Here is a 22,629-nt window from a genome sequence, read left to right as displayed (position 1 = left end):
AATTCCAACTATTGGAATAGATGTCTTGATTGAGGCGTGCATATTGATGATCTCTCCCTTTGATATTGATTACCATTGACACAAATCACATAAAAAAATTAAAAGAATTAGTGAAAAAACGTCTGTATTTTCTTTTTTTTAAAAATTTTTTGTTTATTGCAGTAACATTGGTTTATAGCATTGTATAAATTTCAGGTGTACATCATTATACTTCTATTTCTGCATAGATTACATCATGTTCACCACCCAAATACTAATTACAACCCATGACCACACACATGTGCCGAATTATCCCTTTCTCCCTCCTCCCTCCCCCCTTCCCCTCTGGTAACCACCAATCCAATCTCTGTCTTGCCGTGTTTGTTTATTGTTGTTATTATCAACTACTTAATGAAGGAAATCATACGGTATTTGATCTTCTCCCTCTGACTTATTTCACTTTGCATAATACCCTCAATGTCCATCCATGTTGTCACAAATGGCTGGATTTCATCGTTTCTTACGGCTGAGTAGTATTCCATTGTGTATATATACCACATATTCTTTATCCATTCGTCCCTTGATGGGCACTTAGGTTGTTTCCAAGTCTTGGCTATTGTGAATAATGCTGCAATGAACACACGGGTGCATGTATCTTTACACATTGGTGTTTTCAAATTCTTTGGATAAATACCCAGCAGTGGAATAGCTGGGTCATATGGTAGTTCTATCCTTGATTTTTTGAGGAATCTCCATACTATTTTCCATAGTGGCTGCACCAGTTTGCACTCCCACCAGCAGTGTATGAGAGTTCCCTTCTCTCCACATCCTCTCCAACACATGTTGTTTCCTGTCTTGTTAATTATAGCCATTCTGACGGGCGTGAGGTGATATCTCATTGTAGTTTTGATTTGCATTTCCCTGATAGTTAATGATTTTGAACACCTTTTCATGTGTCTGTTGGCCATCTGTGTATCTTCTTTGGAGAAATGTCTGTTCAGGTCTTTCACCCATTTTTTAATTGGGTTGTTAGTTTTTTTGTTGTTGAGATGCATGAGTTCTTTATATATTTTAGAGATTAACCACTTATCAGATGTATGGTTTGCAAATATCTTCTCCCAATTGTTAGGTTGTCTTTTCATTTTGTTGATGGTTTCCTTTGCTGTGCAGAAGCTTTTTAGTTTGATGTAGTCTCATTTGTTTATTTTTTCCATTGTTTCTCTTTCCCGGTCAGACATGGTGCTTGAAAAGATGTTGCTAAGACCGATGTCGAAGAGCGTACTGCCTATGTTTTCTTCTAGAAGTTTTATAGTTTCAGGTCATACATTCAAGTCTTTAATCCATTTGGAGTTAATTTTTGTCTATGGTGTAAAGTAAGGGTCTACTTTCAGTTTTTTGCATGTGGCTATCCAGTTTTCCCAACACCATTTGTTGAAGAGACTTTCTTTTCTCCATTGTATGTGCTGTCCATAGATGTGTGGGTGTATTTCTGGGCTTTCAATTCTATTCCATTGATCTGCGTGTCTGTTTTTGTGCCAGTACCATGCTGTTTTGGTTACTATAGCTTTGTAGTATATTTTGAAATCGGGGAGTGTGATACCTCCAGCTTTGTTCTTTTTTCTCAGGATTCCTTTACGTATTTGGGGTCTTTTGTTGTTCCACATAAATTTTATGCAGAACATAAAATTTTCTTGGTGAGTCTAGCTAAAGGTTTGTCCATTTTGTTTATCTTTTCAAAGAACCAGCTCTTGGTTTTATTAATTTTTTCTATTGTTTTTTTAGTCTCTATTTCATTTATTTCTGCTCTGATTTTTATTATTTCCCTTCTTCTACTGATTTGGGGCTTTGTTTGTTCTTCTTTTTCCAGTTCCTTTAGGTGTATTGTTAGATTGTTTATTTGAGATTATCTTGTTTGTTGAGATAGGCCTGTATTGCTATAAACTTCCCTCTTAGAACCGCTTTTGTTGTATCCCATAAATTCTGGCATGTCGTATTTTAATTTTCATTTGTCTCCAGGTATTTTTTGATTTCTTCTTTGATTTCTTCATTGACCCAGTCGTTGTTCAGTAGCATTTTGTTTCATCTCCACGTATTTGTGGCTTTTCTGATTTTCTTCCTATAGTTGATTTCCAGTTTCATACCCTTGTGGTCAGAAAAGATGCTTAGTATTATTTCAATCTTCTTAAATTTATGGAGACTTGTTTTGTCGCCTAATATGTGATCAATCCTGGAGAACGTTCCATGTGCATTTGAAAAGAGCGTGTATTCTTCGGTTTTTGGATGGAATGCTCTGTATATATCTACTAGGTCCATCTGTTCTAGTGTGTCACTTAAGGCCAATCATTCCTTATTGATCTTCTGTTTGGATGATCTATCCATTGGTGTAAGTGGAGTGTTAAAGTCCCCCACTATTATTGTGTTACTGTCTATCTCTCTTTTTATGTCTGTTAATAATTGCTTTATATATTTAGGTGCCCCTACATTGGGTGCGTAGATATTTACAAGTGTTATATCCTCTTGTTGGATTGTTCCCTTGATCATTATGTAATGCCCTTCTTTGTCTCTTTTTACGGTTTTTGTTTTAAAGTCTATTTTGTCTGATATGAGTATTGCTACCCCAGCTTTCTTTCCATTGCCATTTGCATGGAGTATCTTTTTCCATCCCTTCACTTTCAGTTTGTGAGTGTCTTTAGGTCTGAAGTGTGTCTCTTGTATGCAGCATATATATGGGTCTTGGTGTTTTATCCAATCAGCCACCCTATGCCTTTTAATTGGGGCATTTAGTCCATTGACGTTTAAAGTAGCTATTGATAAGTATTTACTTACTGCCATTTTTTAACTTTTTTTCTCAGTGTTCTAGTAGTCCTTCTCTGTCCCTTTCTCCTTCTATACAGAATTGATGGTCTCTTTAGTTTGACCTCTGTCTGAAAGCTCTACTCTTTAACTCCCCTCCTCCCTCCTTTTATGTTTTTGATATTATATCTTTTTTATCTTTTTTGTGCATTTGTATCCATTGCCCTCTTACATGGAAATAGATAATTTTTCCTATTTGTGGTCTTCTCTTTTCCCCTTAAATCAGTCCCTTTAACATTTCTTGTAGCACTGGTTTCTTGGTGACAAACTCCTTTAATTTTTGCTTCTCTAGGAAATTTTTGATCTCTCCTTCCATTTTGAATGATAATCTTGCTGGGTAGAGGATTCTTGGCTGTAAATTTTTTCCTTTTAGCACTTTAAATATATCTTGCCACTCTCTTCTAACCTGTAAGGTTTCTGCTGAGAAGTCAGCTGATAGCCTTATGGGGTTTCCTTTGTATGTAACTTGTCTTTCTCTGGCAGCTTTTAGGATTCTCTCTGTATCTTTAATTCTGGACATTTTGATTATGATGTGTCTTGTTGTGGGCCTCTTTGGATTTATCTTGTTTGGGGCTCTCCGTGCTTCCTGTACCTGGATGTCTGCTTCCTTCCTTAGGTTAGGGAAGTTTTCATCTATTATTTCTTGAAATAGATTCTCTGCCCCTTTGTCTTGCTCTTCTCCTTCCGGGACACCTATAACACGGATGTTAGTGCGCTTGATGTTGTCCCAGAGGTCCCTTAGACTGTCCTCACTCTTTTTAATTCTTTTCTCTTTTACCTGTTCAGCTTGGGTAATTTCTTCTAGTCTTTCGTCCAGCTCGCAGATCCATTCTTCTGTATCCTCTACTCTGTATTTGAGTCCCTGTAGCGAATTTTTCATTTCCAGTATTGTATTCTTCATTTCTGATTTGTTCTTTTTTATATCTTCCATTTCTTTGTTGACATTCTCACTGAGTTCATCTATTCTTCTCCCCACATCAGTGAGCATCCTTAACACTCTTAGTTTGAACTCCCTGTCGGGTAGGTTGCTCATTTCTGTTTCATTTAGTTTCTTTTCTGGAGTTTTGTCCTGTTCCCTTACTTGGAATGTATTCCTTTGCCTCCTCATTTTGTCTTTTTCCCTGTGCTTGTGTCTACGTATTAGGTAGGTCAGCTATGTCTCCTGCTCTTGGATAGGTGACCTTGTACAAGTGATGACTTAGGAGTCCTGCAGTGTGCTTCTCTCAGTTCTCAATGTTCCAGGGGTGACCCCTATGTGGGCTACGTGTGTCCTTCTGTTATGGCCTGTTTGCTCTCCCTGTATGCGCCCAGGGAGGCTGAGTTATGCTCCTGGCCAGCTGTTGTAATGCTCAGCTGCTTGTAGTTGTTGTGGGCCCTTCAGTCTCTTTATGAGGTGTGGGGAGCCCCAGCACAGTTGGCTGCAAGTTCTAATACCACCTTTGTGTTGCAGTATTTCTTTTAAGTGAGTAGGCCCCCAGTGTGGCAGGTTGTTAGGCTCAGGGGCTTACAATTGCTATAAGCCTCCAGCCTTTAGGTCTCTTGTCAGCTCTGTGAGGATTGCAGCTGTGTGGGGCTGGCCTCCGGCACGGGAGCACCCAGTTGTTTCAGACTTTCGAAGGTGGGGCAAACCCCCATGTTGGTCTTTGAGAAGGACAAGTCTTCTGCAGCTGACAATCCCTGCCACCTACAGGTCCACACACATAGTCAACACAGTCCTGCCCCATGTGTGTGCCCCGACCTCCCGAAGTGGACCCAGTCTCTCCACAGCAGGAGCCCCACACACTCCACCACTGCCCCACACTCTCCACCCACTCCTTGTGCATGCCCTGCCCCACTGAAGTCAGCTCAGTTGCCAGGCTGCAGAGAATCCAGTCACCAATCTGTGCAGGCCCACATGTTGCCTGAGGGCTTGTTGTCGGGTGGGGCCAGTCCCTAGTGTGGGCTCTCTGCCCTGGCTGAGCTGGATTAAATTGGCGCTCTAGCGGGTGGGGCAGACCCTGGGCTAGCAGGCCTCAGGGAGAACTCCAATGGCAATGGCGGCTGTGTCAGCACGCCCACACCAGGCCACAACAATGGCAGCTGCCAATGTCCCAGTCCCTGGAGAGGTCTCACCTCTCACCGAGATGCACTCATGGCCTATCAGGTGAGTCTCTTTTCACCAAAGCACTGTGCACCTTTCTTTCTGGTGATTTTAGGTTGCTTTCTGAAACGGGTGTGTGTGCGCGCGGACTCTTTACGAGCCAGTTTTAATTTCTTTGTGAACCAGCTTTTCTAGGGGTACTGCCCAAAGTTTTAGTAGTAGGCAAAGTCAGATATTCTGCCACTCATCTGGATTGTGCTGGGTCCACAAAATGCCCACAGTGGGGGCGCTCCCCGGCTCAGAGCCCCGCGCCTCCAGGGAGGGCTGCAGACTTGTGCGCTGCTCCTGGGCGGTGGTGAAGCGCTGTGGCTTGTGAAGGCGGCGGTTTTTCTCTCCAGAAGGGAGTTTCTGCGTCTTCCACCGCGATTAGGATTGTCCTTTGTTGCAGGAGTTCCTCTTACCAGTTTTCAGCTCTGTCCCAGGGGTAATTTTTCCACAAGTAGTTGTAAATTGGCTGTGTCCGCGGGAGGAGGTGAGTTCAGAGTCTGCTTACGCTGCCATCTTGACTTCTCTCAGAAGTCTGTATTTTCAGTTGAAGAACATGATTACTGACATCAAAAAATAAACATATGGCAATGGGATATTTCTAACTGTTTAACCCTTCAACATGAAGCTACATCATTACCTCCTATTTTTTAACATAGTTTCTCCTTTGCTCTCCACTTTTGGTACCAGATTACTGATCCAAATAAACTTTGGTATTTGTGTTCAGACAATAAAAAAATACCTACAATGTACACTACTTCGTTCTTTTAAAAAGTTACTTCAAACCTTAGTTGATGTAAGGTGCTAATAAACTCGTTGATAATAAGATTCATAATATTTACTTTCAGAGTCATTGAAAATAACGTGTTTTACCAAAACAAATTTTCAGTAATACTGCAACTTACAAGATAGGAAACCACAATGTCATACTTGTTTATACTTCACTTTAATCAAACTAAAGTCACGTCTAACTGCATTTAGACATTAGAAGACATCCAAAAATTCTTTGTCAATTTCTCTTTAAAACATGCTAGTCTCTTTATTTTTTGAAAAAAAATCTTTATTTATATTATAATCATTTTTAACTTTCTTAAAAACATTTTAAATTGTATTTCAGATTTCACTCCTTTGCTTTAGAATTTCAAAATATTAAAAATATAATGAAACATTAAAATTGAATAATTTCAACCCTCCTCACTCCTATATGTTGTAAATAATTAATAAAATGGGTTTCACTTAACCCACTACACTTTTGCTTTTATGCTACCATTTTTTTGTTTGTTTGTTTTGGCTATTTAGGCCATTTCTCTACAATCTCTTTCCTCTATTTGCCTTTCTTTTTATTGCATTATCTAAAATCTCATTTTTTATTTCCTCCCACTGATAATATTAAATTCTCTTTCATTACTGTCTCCTTATGTATAAGGATAATATATGACTGCTTGTTAAAATGAGACTCTTGAGATTCTTGATCAGTTTCAGCTAATAATTCAAAGTTGAGCAGAATGCAATGGATGCTAGGTTGACCTCACATTCTCTTAGTGAGGCACTAGACCTGCTGGACCACTGATACAGAACTTGTAAAAGGAGCTGCCTAAAACTCACCTAGCCACCCTCAGCCCATGGCCCATCTAAAGAGTCTAAACATTTGTGGCTTATGATTAAAGGATGGATGTTTCCTCTCAAAAATATGTAGAATTACTAATATTTTCCCTCTCCCTTATTGCTATAGGAGACAACTGCTTTCTTCTCCCTCAAGTCTAGTACAAGGGGCTTCAAAAGGACCACTTGGAGAGCTTGTGTGTGTCCCCCAGAGTCTGAAGCTACAATTGACTGAAGTTCGACTCAAGCCTGGGAGACATTGACCATTTGCCTGAGACAGCTGATCCAAGAGAATGAGATGCATTGGGAGCACACTCCTCTTGCTCTGATGACACCTACTGAAAGTCATTGCATAAAAGACTTTGCCCAAGAAGCCTGGCTGCAGGGTGTCCTGACATGAGTACGGCCATGTTTGGCCGCTCCATTGACCTACAGCCACCAGCACACAAAGAAATACAAAAGCTGCTTTCTGCATGGTGGGAACTGGCCCTTCTCCCACGGAGATAGTTGCAATGTGTAAAAATTTCAAGGCCCCTCAGGGGCCGCAGCCTGGGACAGACTGGCCATCTGTGCAGGGCTGGGACGATAAGCAAGGTAAACAATGCACGCACGTACACAACTACTGGGCTGGGACGATAGCCAGGAGGCTCAGTACACGTACGCCACTGATAACCATTTGTGCATGGGAACACAAAATGCGTGCTCTGTAAATTCTGTAACTGCTTATATAAACTGCTGGAGACTGAGACGCGGTGAGAGTTCCACCTGTGGAAGAGACGCCTTGCCCAGGACGTGTGATCCTTGCCCAGCCGTGTCGATTGACAGGACTCTCCCGGCAGTGGGGCGTGGATGTTGTGAGTAATTGATTTATTGTGAAGTAATTGATCTGATGTGTTCTCTTTTCGGTCAACCTGGTGTTTCTCCTTCCGGTTGATTTGTGTCATTTCCCTTCAGTCGATCTGGTGTTTCCCTTTCCGAACGATCTGATATTTTTCCCTCTTATTATATGACCTATTCGAATCTGCTGCTATCTCAGCCGATGTGGATGTTTTCCCTTTCCAGTCGAGCTGGTGTTTTTTTCTCTCTTATTATTTGACCTATTCGGATCTGTTTGCTGACTATCGCCTTTACTATCCTCTATATAATAAAATACATCTTCTGTCCATTTGTTTGGAGTGGAAAGTTTCTTTTACGTCTCCGATCCAATCCTCGAACCTCTCATAACACAGAGCTCCAGGGCTCCAACAGAGAAAGACTAAGCGAGGCAGGCCTCACATAGTGAAGTACAAACAAGAATCACATTGTGGTGTTCTGTCGTGCAAGTTGCAGCTCTCAGAAACTGAAAGGTGGTGTCAGAAGCCACCTCACCCATATAACAAACATTGCTCTTGAATATTCCCTGGGGAAGTGTCTAGGAAAATATAAAAAGTATTCTGCAAAAGACTGAACTTCAAACACCTGCCAAGCACTGGCACCTAAACATGACAGCAGTGGCCACATAGTGGCCGTACGTCCTTTCCCTGGTTCTTCTCTCCTAGCTCCAGCCCTAGATAGGTCAGAGACCATGGTAAGCTAGAGGAGAAGAAATACAAAAGCATAATGGAGAAATAGAGCAGAAGTCTCCCATGATGCCTTACCCCATTGCAGCCTTCCTGGAGTAAATTGGGGAGAGGGGAAAAAAGATGTGACTTGTAGCAAACATGTTTTGCATTTTGACAATTACCTTGGACTGTAAGAGTATTCTTGGATGGAAAATGTCTAGAGGACTTTTCACTATCCAAGAGTGATGAGAAAAGCTATGGTAGGTACCTGCCTAACATTTTATTCAATGGGAGGGAAGAGAGTAGTTCCCAGAGCACTTTTGAAGAGACGGTGGGAAGAAATAATAGTATTTTTTTGTTTGAACCTAACTGAGTACAGCTCAGGCCATTAAAATGGTTAACTTTTTAAAAATCTCTTCTTCTTTCTTCTGAAGTGGGCCACAGAATGATTAGGGTAGTGAATCAGAGGCCTTGATAAACATTCACAAGAAGTTCAAGTTCATGTCTGTGGATTATGTCACCAAATTTCTAGGGGTCGGAAATCTATATCTCCACAGTCAAAAAATTTAAGAACCTATCAGCCAGAGAAAAAAAGTAATCTCAATGATCAAGTATACCCTGTTATCCATGTCCTCAATCAGAATTAATCTGTGAAGCACATCCAAGCACTGATGGAAACATACAAACGAGGCACTGTACTGAGGCAACCATCAGTCCCATCTGAGTGTCAACAAAGTCAGGCCATAGCACTACTGATTGCCATGCCAACCTGAGTGTAAGGAACAAGTGACACTGGCTGAGGGCAAGGGCACTCCTACCTAGGAGAGGAGATCTGAGCTTTGAAGCCTTCTCTCATCCAACCAGAAAAATCTTTCCTCAGTAGCAGTGACTTATTTCCTAGAGTCAAAGTGTCATACACACACACACACACACACACACACACACACAGAACTAAAGCATCACATCACTTAAACTGGAAAACAATGAAATGCACTGTGATTATCATGAAAAATGATGTTGCAAGAGGTAGACAGACAATTTTTTTCACATCATAACAGAGCATCTTAGTTGGTCAAGCAAGGATTGTACTTATGGATTTTCACACACTTGACTCCTTGTCTAGTACCTGCTTGCAACAAGTGTTCACCATAAATTCTTGTTTTGTAAATGGGAGATGATGCAGGAGTTTGATAAGAGGAGGGTGTTAGTCCTAGAAAAGTAGGAGAGGATGAAAGAGATAGGATGGTGTCCGATTTACTTGGACTTGCTTTGAGCTTATTTGATTTCAAGATGAGAGCCAAACATTGAAGGTAAAATTTTCTTGAGGAACATAAAGTTCTTGATAATTATTGATGCTGAGGAATGATTCCCAAGAGGTCTTATAAAACTCAGCACCAGGAAAGATGTCATGCATTGGATCCAAAGAACTGCAGAGGACGAGGGCAGTGGCAGTTCTCCTTCTGCATGGGATCCAAGAAGCGAAAGCAAGAGTGCCAAAGTTAATGGTGGCCATTACAGACTGGTTGCTGACAAAACCTGAGACCTCCATTTAATACTTCCAAAAATGAACTATTTTCTCTTTGGCAGAGGAGTTCATAATTTGAGTATCAGATAAAAAAAGACTTTGAGCAGAAAGTAAAACTCTGAAGGAAAACCCTAGATGGACTTTGTATAATATCTAATCTCTTTCACTTCTACTCTTTGAGACAAGATATGCTGGCTTTCCAATAAATCCGCTTATTTGCTTATGTTAGCTCAGGTCAGACAGGTTACTTGGAGCCAAAGGATTTCTACTTCAGACAAGACCTCTTCTTTTCTCCATGTGTTCAGTCAACGTATGATAGAAGGAAAAGAACATTTTTTTACCATTTATTTATTGGTTCATATAAAAACATTATCTTTACTAAAATCAATATATACTGCCTCCTGTGAATGTGTTTCTCTGCTTCCAATATATAGGAAAATGTTTATACCCAATAGAAATATCTTTTCATTTTCAAGCAACTGTAAGAAAAATATCGTGTGCTAAAATTTTCAGATTATTGAAGATTTAAGTAATGTGTACCAAAGACAATTCAGAGAAATTGTTATAAATTAAAGCAAATTAGATTAAGACTCTAATTCAGGAGTTCTAATAATGAGTGATACGCTTCTCTCTGTACCAATGTATTTCTTGATATTCCTTCTTTCTAACTGTCTGCTCCAGAAACAAACATACCTATCTTCTTACCTTCCTTTCTGGAGTTTTCCTATTCAGTTTCCTCTCTGTGCCTCCCCGATAAAGTGCATCAACTCCTTTGGTAAAGTCACCCTTGAATCTCAAGCACATTCCGTAGCAGAATCTGTACCTTAAGCCCCCAGGTTCTGTTCTAGATCTTTCCCACTTTGCCCAAGGGTCTGAAAGGGTTATCTGGCTGAATATGCAGGCTGAAAGAGGACATGTTTCTCTTTTTAAATAATACTTACAGTGCACCTTTATCATTATTAAACCAATCGCTGTAAATTATAAAACCATTTTTTTTTTTTTAATCAAGGTACAGAATATACTCCAGTGCAAATACAATCTGATGCATGGGCCTCAAGAATGTTACTCTAGAGAGTATTATCTGAAAATGACAGTACATCCGGTTACATTTAAGCTGGTTAAACATTTGTTACTGAGAAAGCCAGCTGCTGAATCCTAATGTGAGATATATGCATTTTCTGGAACAGCTCTGTTGTATCTATGAAGCTTTTATTTGGAGATCAACAACTTAGGGATTAATCATTATCTCAAAACTGTTTTGATTTCTGGTTTCCCCAATTCAGACTTTCTCAGGTATCTTCCAACGGGTCCCTTGCTTCACTTCAAATGTCACAGAGAAGACAGCCAAGTTGCAATTCACCAGTTTCTAAAAGTAAGATTCCGGCATCTAAATTATTTTTGGCAAGAAATGTAAGGGTTCTTCTCTGTGTCTCCTGAAAACTCACGGGGAAATTAGTGCATAATTATAAACTCCTAATAGAAGAGAATTGGTTAATTTTATCCTCAAGGTATAGTTTAAAAGAAAATTCTACTCTGTAACAGCTGAAAGGATTTTTAAAAGTATATAGAGTCATCTTTATACTGGTGCAGCCGGAACGGATTCAGGGTCTGTCCTAGACTTGCAAGTTCCCAACACACCTAGAGCTGGTCAGGAACAGATTTGATATCTTTTCGAGAAGTATTATTCCCCAAAAGAAGCTAATTCAAAACAGAGGAATCTATACATACTTAGAATATATAAAATAAACTTAATATATGCTACCCAAATTCACTTAAGCATCTCATATTGTATGGCATTTTACTGCTTTCTTTGTGAAACTGAGTTTAGAATTAACAGCAAACACGGCATCTACAATCATGATTCTCCTAGGATTCCATTTGATGTTTACAGCACCATCTCCAGCTCAGAATTTCAGCCAAGAGTCAGCTCAGTCTGTGGCAGAGTCAGCATAAATAACAACTCTAAAGATAATCAGTTCCTCTACTATACCTTGAAGACTTTAAAAAATGATTTATTAATGCAGTGTTTTCAAACTCTCAGTGCTGAAGATACAAGGGAATTTTTTGTTTGTTTTGTTTTGTCTAATTTCTAATCTATAGTAAACAATAAAAGTGAATCATCAGAAAAAAATTAAATTAAAAGGACACAAAACATAAGGTCAATATTTTTTACCTAAAATTACTTCCTCAAATTGCATACAAATTTTGACACGCTTAGTTTCAATTTCTATATTTGTTGTAGACTGATAGCAGTTTTTAGATCAATATTGGTGATCAGATCACACTATGAATAGTACTCTAAAAAAGGAGGCTTAGAAGTAAATTTAGGGAGGTAAGAACAACTTCTACTAAGCATAGCATTGAAGAACTATGTCACATATTCACAGTAATTAAAAAAATTAGTATGTAATATTTTGTTTTGCTAGACAGTATCTCATTTTCTTGGATCCATTGGGATTTACTTTATAATGGGAAATGGAGATCGTTTTATATAGAAATTTGTTCTTGTTTTTGGAATTAAATAAATTGAAAGCAGGTTCATTGTATGAGAGTTTTTCTATTTATATAACGTTATGCTATGTGTGCCTTTGTTTCACTCAGCTTCCTCTGCCTGGAGTTCCTTTTCTTCAACTCACACAGCAAATTGAAAACCTTACAATCCTGTAAAGTCCAGTTCAATTGCTAACGTCTTCACGAAACTGTCCCAGATTCCAATAGCTGGAAATGATCTTTCTCTGCTTCCAAAGCTCTTTCCCCAGTCTTTTTTTATGGCATACAACTTAAAGTCAAGTCATGTGTGTGATATTATATTATCCCTTCTGAAAAAGTGCGTTTCATTTAGGGGAAGTCTGTATCTTATCCAGGTACCTACGCATTATATTATTTTTTCCTCACAACTGTCTATTCTTTTTATTTTCTACACTCCTCATATTTACTAATTTAATTAAATAATTTTTTTACCTGTGTCCTAAAATAAACTGTAAACTTTGTCACATCAAGAACCTCATCTAACTTCTTCAGCACTCTATTTCTGGCAAATGTAATAACAATAATAATAAAACTTATGTGTCAGGAATTATTCTAGGCCATTTAATACAACAATGCAATGAGGAAAGTATTATTATTTTGCCCACTTACTGATGAGGAAACTAAAGCACCCCTTTTAAGTAACTTACCCAAGATACTATAGTTACTTTACTAATTAAGAGGCTGGGAGTGATTGACACTTCAGTAGCGTGTTTTCAGAGAATGCAATAGTAACTCTATATCTTATTTACCCTTAATGATAGGCATATTGTAGATGATCAACACATATTTATGAATAAATGTATCATTTCAAGGAAAGTACTGGTTAGTTTTTAATTAAGATAATTTGTATTTCCAAAGACATGGACTTTTTTTTCAGAACACATATTACAATTAATATGATATTTTGTAAAAAATTTAATGTTATTGCATTTTCAGAAAAACAAATCAACTATTGCTAAGTAACATATCTTTAACAAGCAACATTTTTGTGGTTCATAAAAGACCAAAAGTGAAAGAAAAGCCGCTTACCAATTTGTAGTAAAGTAGTACCAATATAATAAGATTTTTAAAATGGATTTCAGTTGGCTATTTCATTGAATAGATCAATTAAGTTGGCATTGCTATGTAAAATTCAGCTAAGCAAAACTTTTGAGAAATAGTAACTGTAAGAGAACATAGTTTGAGAACCTTTGACATTGTATAATAATTAGTATAATAGAGAGATAATTTGATAAGTTATTTATGAGCAGAATACGACTTGAGGCTTTAAAAATTATTTGTATAAAGAATCTAAATATACTTTAATGCAGTGCACCATTCAGTGTCTCTGAAATAAGAAATAGAGTTTTTAATTAATAAATGGAGGCTGATTACTATCAATAGCCTTAAGCAAAAAAAGTGACATTGTTTTATTCCAATAGCAATTGACTATAACAGAGCTTGCCCAAACGTCATTCAAAAAAAGACACAGACAGTGTTTCCAGAAAGAATAATGAACTTGAAATTCAGAGATGCTCACTGCCACTTCAGATCCAGATTGAAGGTCCACACTCTGGGGTCATTTATATGTTTCCAGAGAGAAAGGCGTGAAAGTCAAGAACAATTGAAAAGGACGCGATGTTACCATTAATATGAGTGAGATTAATGTTGAAAAGATCAGCAGCAGAATGGTGAGGATAGGAATTTACTCAAGAAAGTGAAAGGCAAACAGGACAAAAATAGTGGCAATTTAAGGAGAAAGGAGGGAGGCGATAGATCAAATTATCCGATATAAATATAATCTTACCCGAGACAAAACACGACCTGGTAAATTGTGAAGGCAATATTTGTAAAATGTTATAGCTTTTCTCCTCAGGTTATCAAGAAAACACACATACAAAAAGCAATCAGGAAATGCTAAACATTCTATTTCTTCTTTTTAGTTGCTCTTTAGAATATTTATCCAAAATTAGAAAACATAATAATTGGAAAAGCAAACGATAAAACCTAATCTTGAAAATTAGGCAATTATTGTTTCATTTTTATTGACTTATAATGAAACCTCTTTTAATATTGCTCTTCAGGATCTGATTTGCATGAAAGAACTGCACTGCCAAAGGCAGATTGTTGTCTGAACTTCACATGACTCTTATAGCTCAGGAAAAAAGTTGGAGTCTAGGCGGCTTCTTCATGTGCCTTCAATTTCTCACAAAGATTAATTTAATAAACTGAAATACACTTAAATATCTGTGCAGAAAACAGTTGCTAAGGTGTTTTACAGGGAAGTTTGACCAAAAGCCTATCAAATTCAGTAACCTAGCAGTAGATTAGATGTTTTACTTTCCAGATTTTATCTCAGTTTTCAGATAAAAAACCCAGACTACAATGAAATTGATAGCTTTTACGATCGTAGGATCAGAGAAGATGCTCTTTTCTTCTTACCTCCTGGCATTGCCGTCTCCTTGAACTATATAGAAGTGCTGTGAAATAGAATTATAGTCCTCTAACTTGAAGACAGCTAGTCGTAAATCATCAGGTCATTATTAGCAAAGGCAATCTAGATCAACCCATGTCAAAGGAGATGGAGTAGCTTTCAAGATGCTGGACAAAGAGGAGCATTCAGAGAACACTATAAAAAAGAATTTGTTTACCGATCTTTTAACCAAGCACAGTTGGATACGGTCAACATGTTTATCCTGAGAATTAATTTTTAGAATTTATAACATAAGAAATATCAAATGAACAGGGAATTGTCTTTTCAAGTGCACTAAATATAGATCAGCAATTTTACAATAATAATTAAATATATGATTATTGGCCAATTAAAAGGTTGCCCAGTGATTATTCGAATAAGGCAGGTTATAAAAACAGACAGAAGCTCATAAATATAATTCAATTATTCAATGGAAATAAAATCATTCAAAATTAAGAAGCTATACAAAAAGGATTCCAAATGAAGTCCTTTAAAAATATGTGAGAGAAAAATACGCATACATGTGAAATTAATTAAGCAATATTTAAGAAACTTATTCTCAAAAGGATAAATAGAATTTACAAACAAAAAAAATGGTCAAGTGACAACGATAGTAGAATAAAATGAGCACTAAATAATCAAAAAGATAAATAGGTTTCAACTATGTTAAATTAATACTTTATTGCATGAAATTTTTATATTTTTCAAAGTAAACATGGACCTATTTATACCAAAATTATTAAAAAGTAATGCAAAAACAAAAGATATTGAAAGATGTCTGTTAAAATATGAAACCATATATCAAAAGAATGCTCAAACTGAGAAAAAAGTCTGCATAATTTTGATGATCTGCATAATTATGAAGAACAATGAATTTGTGAAATAAGTAAGCATTTGGATCTTTTAATGATTAAGTACCAGAGCTGTTGAATGAATTAGGGCATTTATTTTGTGATTACTATTAAGAAAATGGATATCATCTCTTTTTAAACGTTCTGAGATTTTGATATTGATGCAAATTCTTTAACTTTAGCCTGGCCTATATGCCATCATACACTTTGCTTCCTGGATCAAGGTAGTATCATTGTATTATATTGGAGTTGCTAATTTGCATTCTCCCAAAGAATAATCGAACAAAAATCTGGAAAATAAATGACAAGCTTAGTAATATTAATCAAAGACAAATATCTGCCAATCTTCTGTTAATTCATTAGATTACTCATCAAAAAATTTTTGAAAACCAACTAAAAATAAGGCACTAGGTTAATTGCTGGGAATGTAGTGACAAACAAAACAGACATGGTCTTAGGGCACATAATTAAATGTTGGACTAAAATGGTGAAGAGGGTGCCCAAATGAAGAGATGCACAGGAGCAATTTTAGAAAATAACAGTGGAAATTTGATGAGCAAATGACTGAGCTCACTGCATAATGAAGTTGAGACTGGTCATACGACTTTAAGGAAATGAAAAAGCATTATGAAGGAACTGATATTACACACTTTCAAAAACCATGGAATTATTTTTAATAAAATTACATAATCTTCATTTTTATTAATTTGTTGCAACAAATTAAGTAACATAGATAAAGCATGAAAGATGTTATCAACGGTTTGTGCCAATATAGGCCAATTGATGACAGCTAATCCTCTATGGTCTGAGAATTTATAATGGGCACTTCCACATTACTCAAGACTCATTCCCACACTGATGGAGTTAATGAGTAATAAATAACAGTAGGCTGAGTGAACTTTGGAGTAAAGTCCAAATAGTAAATAATGTTAATAATATAAATAAAATATAAATACCAACCTAAATAAAATAATAATAGTAAATGTTACTATGTGCCATTAAGTACTATATCAAATCAATGTAAAACCTGGACTATTTGCTGTTTTCTAAATCAGTGTTCTTTAAATAAGAGATTTATAGGGGCCGGCCCAGTGGCACAAGCTGTTAAGTGCGCGCTCTCTGCTGCGATGGCACAGGGTTCGCCGGTTCGGATCCCGGGCACACACCGACGCACCGCTTGTCAAGCCATGCTGTGGCAGCGTCCCATATAAAGTGGAGGAAGATAGGCATGGATGTTAGCCCAGGACCAGTCTTCCTCAGCAAAAAAGAGGAGGATTGGCAGATGTTAGCTCAGGGCCGATCTTCCTCACTAAATAAATAAATAAGAGATTTATAAACCTAGATTTACATCGGGATTTTCAAAGGAGGAATTGGGTAAGGGAAGGGAGTTTTAAGCAAACCACCTTATAGATTTTCAACTTATGAATATATTCCTTTCTAAAACTGATCTACTTGAGAATGTGCCAACAATGCACGCAGCTCTCAGTCTAGCTCTCTTTTCCATCTCACTTTTCACAACCTGCCTTCTATACCCACAAAAGAATGCAGTTACTCGAACACTCCTGAACCTTAGATGGATGCGTTTCCTCAAAGTATGAAAACATCTGGGTGCTTATCAGAGGAATATTTTGAAAAATTTAACTTTTCCATCTTTCTCTTGTCAAATAATGAGGAACATCTAAGGATGAGTCATTTGAAACAAAAACAAACAGAACATCCTAAGAAACAGCGGAAGCAGAGATGCCTCTATGCCTCATCTTTTGATCTTAGAGTTCAGAAGTTAGGGGTGGGAGTGTGACTAGGATGCATAATAACATAGTAATTTGAATTGAAAAACAAAGTCAGACTTCTATTCCTAACAGAAAGATTTGGCTGATAGCTTCATCAGTGAAGACTGGCCTTCTCTCATAAACTGAATGAACTCAATTTACAGCTTCAAAGTTCAGACAAAAACATGGTAAAGCAGGTGATATGCAAAACACATTTAAAGAAAACACTGCATTGGTCATGGTGTATTGCTATCAACAATATTTCAATTTTTCTACTTTTTCTGTGGATATCGGATCAAACAACCTGCTTCTAAATAGACTTAGAAACATAATTAACATTCGTTTTATTAAATAGGACATAGATTGTGTGTATATATACATATATTATTCACTTCATAAAAATATGGAAAAAATAGATTTTGTCCTATGAAGAAAGTAATATAGTGCACTGTTATTAGATATTTTCCCCAAAAAGAATAAATATACCTGAGAAAAGCTAAGGAGAATGAAGTCAGGAAGGTGGTGGATTGTAATTACTTTATAAACAGATAGCGTTATGATATCCCTTCTGATTCTTGTTAAAATTATCCAGCATCTTCGTCACATCATTTAGAACGAATAATTTATTCTGTTTTTTTCTTTAAAATATTCTTCTCAGAGTCCTTGGCTTATCTGTTTTTAGGACTTCATTGTTTGGGTCCACTTTACATATGCTTATGGTGCATTTCTTGGGTTGACACGGAGGTTTTCACCTCACAATTCTTTTAAGCTCATTGAGTTTTTTCACTCTGAAAGCTGTTCCAGTTATATATTGCTATGTTAAAAAAAAACTATGACAAACTTAACAGGTGAAAACAACAGCCATTCTAATTTATGTCACAAATTCTGCAGGTCACGAATTTGGGCAGGCTCAGCTGAGTGATTCTGGTCCTTGTGGTAGGGAGTGAAATCACTCAGTGGTACTCAGCTGGTGGACGGGCTGCTCTGAGCAATCCACGGGGGCTTCACTCACCGGCCTGGAGATGGCTAGAGGGGTGCTTAGCTGGTCCACTGACTAGCACACTGTCTTAGGATAAAGGGACTTTGTATGTGGCAGCTGACTTTCCCCAGAGTGAAAGTCCCAAGTAAATCAGGTGGGAGCTGTATGGACTTTTATGACCTAATCTCAGAAGTAATACAGCATTAAACTTACCATACGTTATTGGTTGAAGCATTCACAAACTCTCCCAGTTTTAAGAAGAGATCTAGACCTTATAAATCAATGAGAAGAATATCAGAATGCCTTCTAAAAAGGCATATTGTTTTGGTGAAAAATTATAGGAAGTTCAACAATCCTTCTCAATTCAGATTTTTTCCTGTTCAAATTGAATACAAATAAAACTAATACTTTATATTACAAAAAACTCTTAATTACTGTTATTATTGCCACAATTCTATAGAAATATTTTATCGAAATATCTATCTGTATTTTTATTGGCATGTGAACACAGAGAGATGTCTAGAACTATATTTACCTAAACCAGAAGATACGCTCCCTCTGATAAGCCTAATTCACTGAAATAAAACAATATACATCAACATCCTCTTTGTCCACCTGTGTGTGTCTATTAGGCTCCATCTACATTGTACCAGGTGCTATACGGCCTACAAAAGCACAAAGATATTCCTCGCCTTTATGAACTTACTTACAGGTAACTTGTGCAAACTACACCTAAACTCCTATCTGAAAAAACTTGGTCTGTATATCTGTGTTTATTGAAAAAGAATAACAGGTAAGCTCTATCTTAATATTTTAGGATCACTGAATACTTCCCACTTAAAAATGTAGAGTTTGTGTTTTTTTGGGATTTTTTAGGCAGCAGAACCTTTTACCCAAAAAAAAAAAAAAAAAAAAGTTAAAACAGTGAATGTTGAAAGAGGAAAATAATTGTTTTATAATAATTCACACTCATGCTAAACAATTTTTTAAAAAGATTTTAGAGTATCTGAGGCAGAGGCTTCCTGCAAAGAAGAAAAACTACACAGAAAGGAGAGGTGAGGAGGACCTCAGACAATCTTTGAGAACTCATAATTCTGCCTGGAGCCAGCATTGAATGAGAAAACATGTAATGAGTTGCTAATTTTATGTTTCAGGCAAAAGTTACAAAAGGAGCTTTTGAAGGAGGAAATCAATGTGAATAAAATCATCAGAGAAAAATTAGCTCTTTTACATGAACACCTTCTAGCATTGCCTCAAAAATTAGGAGACAGGTCAAGATGAACAAAATTGTTTGATTTCTTTAAAAAGGAAAATCTCTAGAAAATGTACATCATCAAAAACTATGGATAAGAACAATAAAATAAAAAAGTTTTCATATTATCCTTAAACATGAAATATTTTTTCTTGTTTATCCTTCAATAGTTTGTGTCTTGCAATTAAGAAAAAAGCTGAGATAATCAGTTATGACTATATTTTCTAGATTGTCAGATAAATATTCTAGGAAGTATAGATTTTAATATTTTGATTAATAAGCTAAAGTAAAATATTCATTATTCAACCCATGTCATTTATTCCTAGAGAAAAAAGTAACCAATGCAATCTGCAGAGAAAGATGTATTCCCTATATAATCGTATAACATTTTTAAAGGTTACTTAATAATAATACTATTAATTTTAACCTCTGGACCAATTTCTTATCTTAAATATATCTATATAAAAACAGTACTGAAATGCAGAATCCCAACTGTAACCCAGCTCCTTACTTTACGGAACCTATTAAATTACATATAGGCATTATTGTCTACAATGTAATACGTAGGTCAGAATTTAATCAAAAACCTGCCCTATAACATACACTAGTTTATGCAAAGATGTTTCTATATATTTTGATGTCATATATATGTATATGTCATAAATATATATGAATGATTCTATTTCTTTTATTATTTTGGTAGAGAAATTACGTCACTTTGCTAATTTTCACTTTTTAAAAAGAGATTAGTATTGAGTATTAATTATATTTGCATTTAGAAAAAAATTTTGACTTTAAAATGTTAATATCCTCTGATCCATCACATTTCTTTATTGAATTTATTCTAAAACACAAACTCATTTAAAAGATTTTCATTCATGCATTATATCTAATAGTACGAAGCTTAACTCCAATAATCACTGAATGGTTAAATATTGTTGTACTCATTAAAATGCTTAAAGAATATTTTAAAACATGGCAAAATCTCTAGAGTACAATGTTAAATGAAAAAAGATGGATATATATATAAAATAGTGCCTTTTTATATAAATTAATTTTTTTCCACAAATATGTACTGAGCACTTTATATTGTCCTGAGCGCATGAAATTCCTCCACGAACCAAATAAAGATCTCTACCCTTGTGGAACTTATGTTCTTGTGGGTAGAAAAACATAAATTATAGAAATATATAAATTATATATTATGTTAGAAAGTCCTAAGTACTGTGGGGACAAAAAGAAAAAGTAGTAGGAAAGGGACACTGAAAAGGCTACAGATTTAAGCAAAAGTTATCACTGTAGTTCACAATGAGAAGTGATATTAAGGCAATGCCTTGATGGGGTTGGGGTGTTAAGAGGTTTACTGGGAAAAGTATTAGGGGGAGAAGTAATAGCCACAGTAAAGGCTAGCCTGTCTGGCCTGTTTGAAGAGTAATCAACGAAGCCAATGTGAATAAAGGGACAGGAATATCAGTAGAAAAAGATGAGTCAGAGAGATAGCAGGGGACTGGATCATATCAACCTTTGATCCTGGGTGAGATGGCTCCTACTCTGAGTAAGATGGAGAACACTTGCAAAGGTTGGAACTGATCTTATCTTTTGGAGTGACGTGATCTTATCTTTTGAACTTGGCCAGGCTAAACTGGATGATTCTTCTACTGGTCCTGAATGGCTCCACTCAAGAGTCTGAAGTCAGTGCCTAGGACAGCTGGGTGGTGGAGGTAGTGGCATTGCTCAGCTTAAATGGTTTATCTGTAGTTCTCATGTTCTCTAATCCTCCAGCAGGCTGTCTTGTTTGCTTACATGTCATCCTATTGTCCCAAGAAACAGCAACAGGAAGGTCCAAAGCCTCTTAAGACCTAGGTTCAGAATTCACATAACTTCATTTCTACCACATTCTATTGATCAAATCGTATTAGTCACAATGCCAAACCAAATTCAAGGAGTGACTCTACCTCTTGTTGAGATGGAGCGCAAACCGCTGTGACAACATTTGTAATCTAACATTCTATCCTCTGACCACAAGTACTTACAAACCTCCCACAAGCAAAATATGCTCACCCTTATTTCAAGACCCTGCAAGTCTCATTCAGTTACGGCATCAGGCTTGAAATTCAGGATCTTTTGATCTAAATTGGATCCAGATGCAGCTTTGTCTCCTCTTTACCCAGAAACATACGAACTTAAAAAAAATTATCTGCCTCCTACACATCTAAATACAAAGCTGAATCAAGGAATGATAACTGCAATAAGTATTCCATTAACTTTTACTAAATTTAAACCAAAAGTTCAGTTGTAAAGAACTAGTCTAAGTTGGATATAAGTCTAAGTTGGGTGAATTTTGGGGGTAGATATGGAGCTTTGGGCAAAGGGAGCAGCATGTGGAAAGTACTAGAGGTGTGAGTTTAATGTGCTAGAATCATGTACGGGGAAAATGGTAAGAAATGAAAGGAAGTACTAGATTACTAGATTAAGAGGCTTTGAAAATAAATTGCACAGAGAGTCCTTGTAAGATGTTGATCACAAAAATGACATGAAGAGAGTTACGTTTAAGAAGATAATTATGGTTACAGAGCAAAAAATCTATGAAGATTTGCAAGTCAAGAGGCAGCAAAATCATTAAGAGGCTTTTGTAATAATTAACCCAAAGTAAGGTTTAGACGATTAACGTAAACTAAGAAAGTAGTTATAAGAACGAAGTACAAGTGGATATAATCAAAGACACAAAGACATGTTAGGTGGAAGACTGACATGAATTGGTGATTGACTGAACATTGTGGATGGGGTCAAATATGCAGATTTTTCTTTTTCAGATTTTTAACTTGAATCAAGTTAGAAGTGCTGTTCACTGAGATAGGAATACACGAGAAGGAGTCTTTTGGAGGAACAGGGACAAATCTAATATTAGATATGTTGAGCTTTAAGATGCCTCAAAAAGACTTCAGCAGATGCGTCTAGGACATAATCGATAAATTCAGTAATTCAGTCAAGACATTGGGGCTATAACCAGCCTATGACCATATCTCTAGTTTAGAGACACCGGCCAGAGCCAACAGATCAGGTGAATGTAAATGGGCAGAATGGGGAGAGGGAGAAAGAAATTAACAAATTTTGAAGCCTGCTGATATTTAAAGGGTTGGGAAGCAAAAGAGGAATAATAATAGCGGCTATA

This window comes from Diceros bicornis, chromosome 23 (genome assembly GCF_020826845.1).
Source record: "Diceros bicornis minor isolate mBicDic1 chromosome 23, mDicBic1.mat.cur, whole genome shotgun sequence".
Lineage (NCBI taxonomy): Eukaryota > Metazoa > Chordata > Mammalia > Perissodactyla > Rhinocerotidae > Diceros > Diceros bicornis.
The sequence above is the reverse complement of the archived record's forward strand: the minus strand, read 5'-3'. Positions refer to the sequence as shown.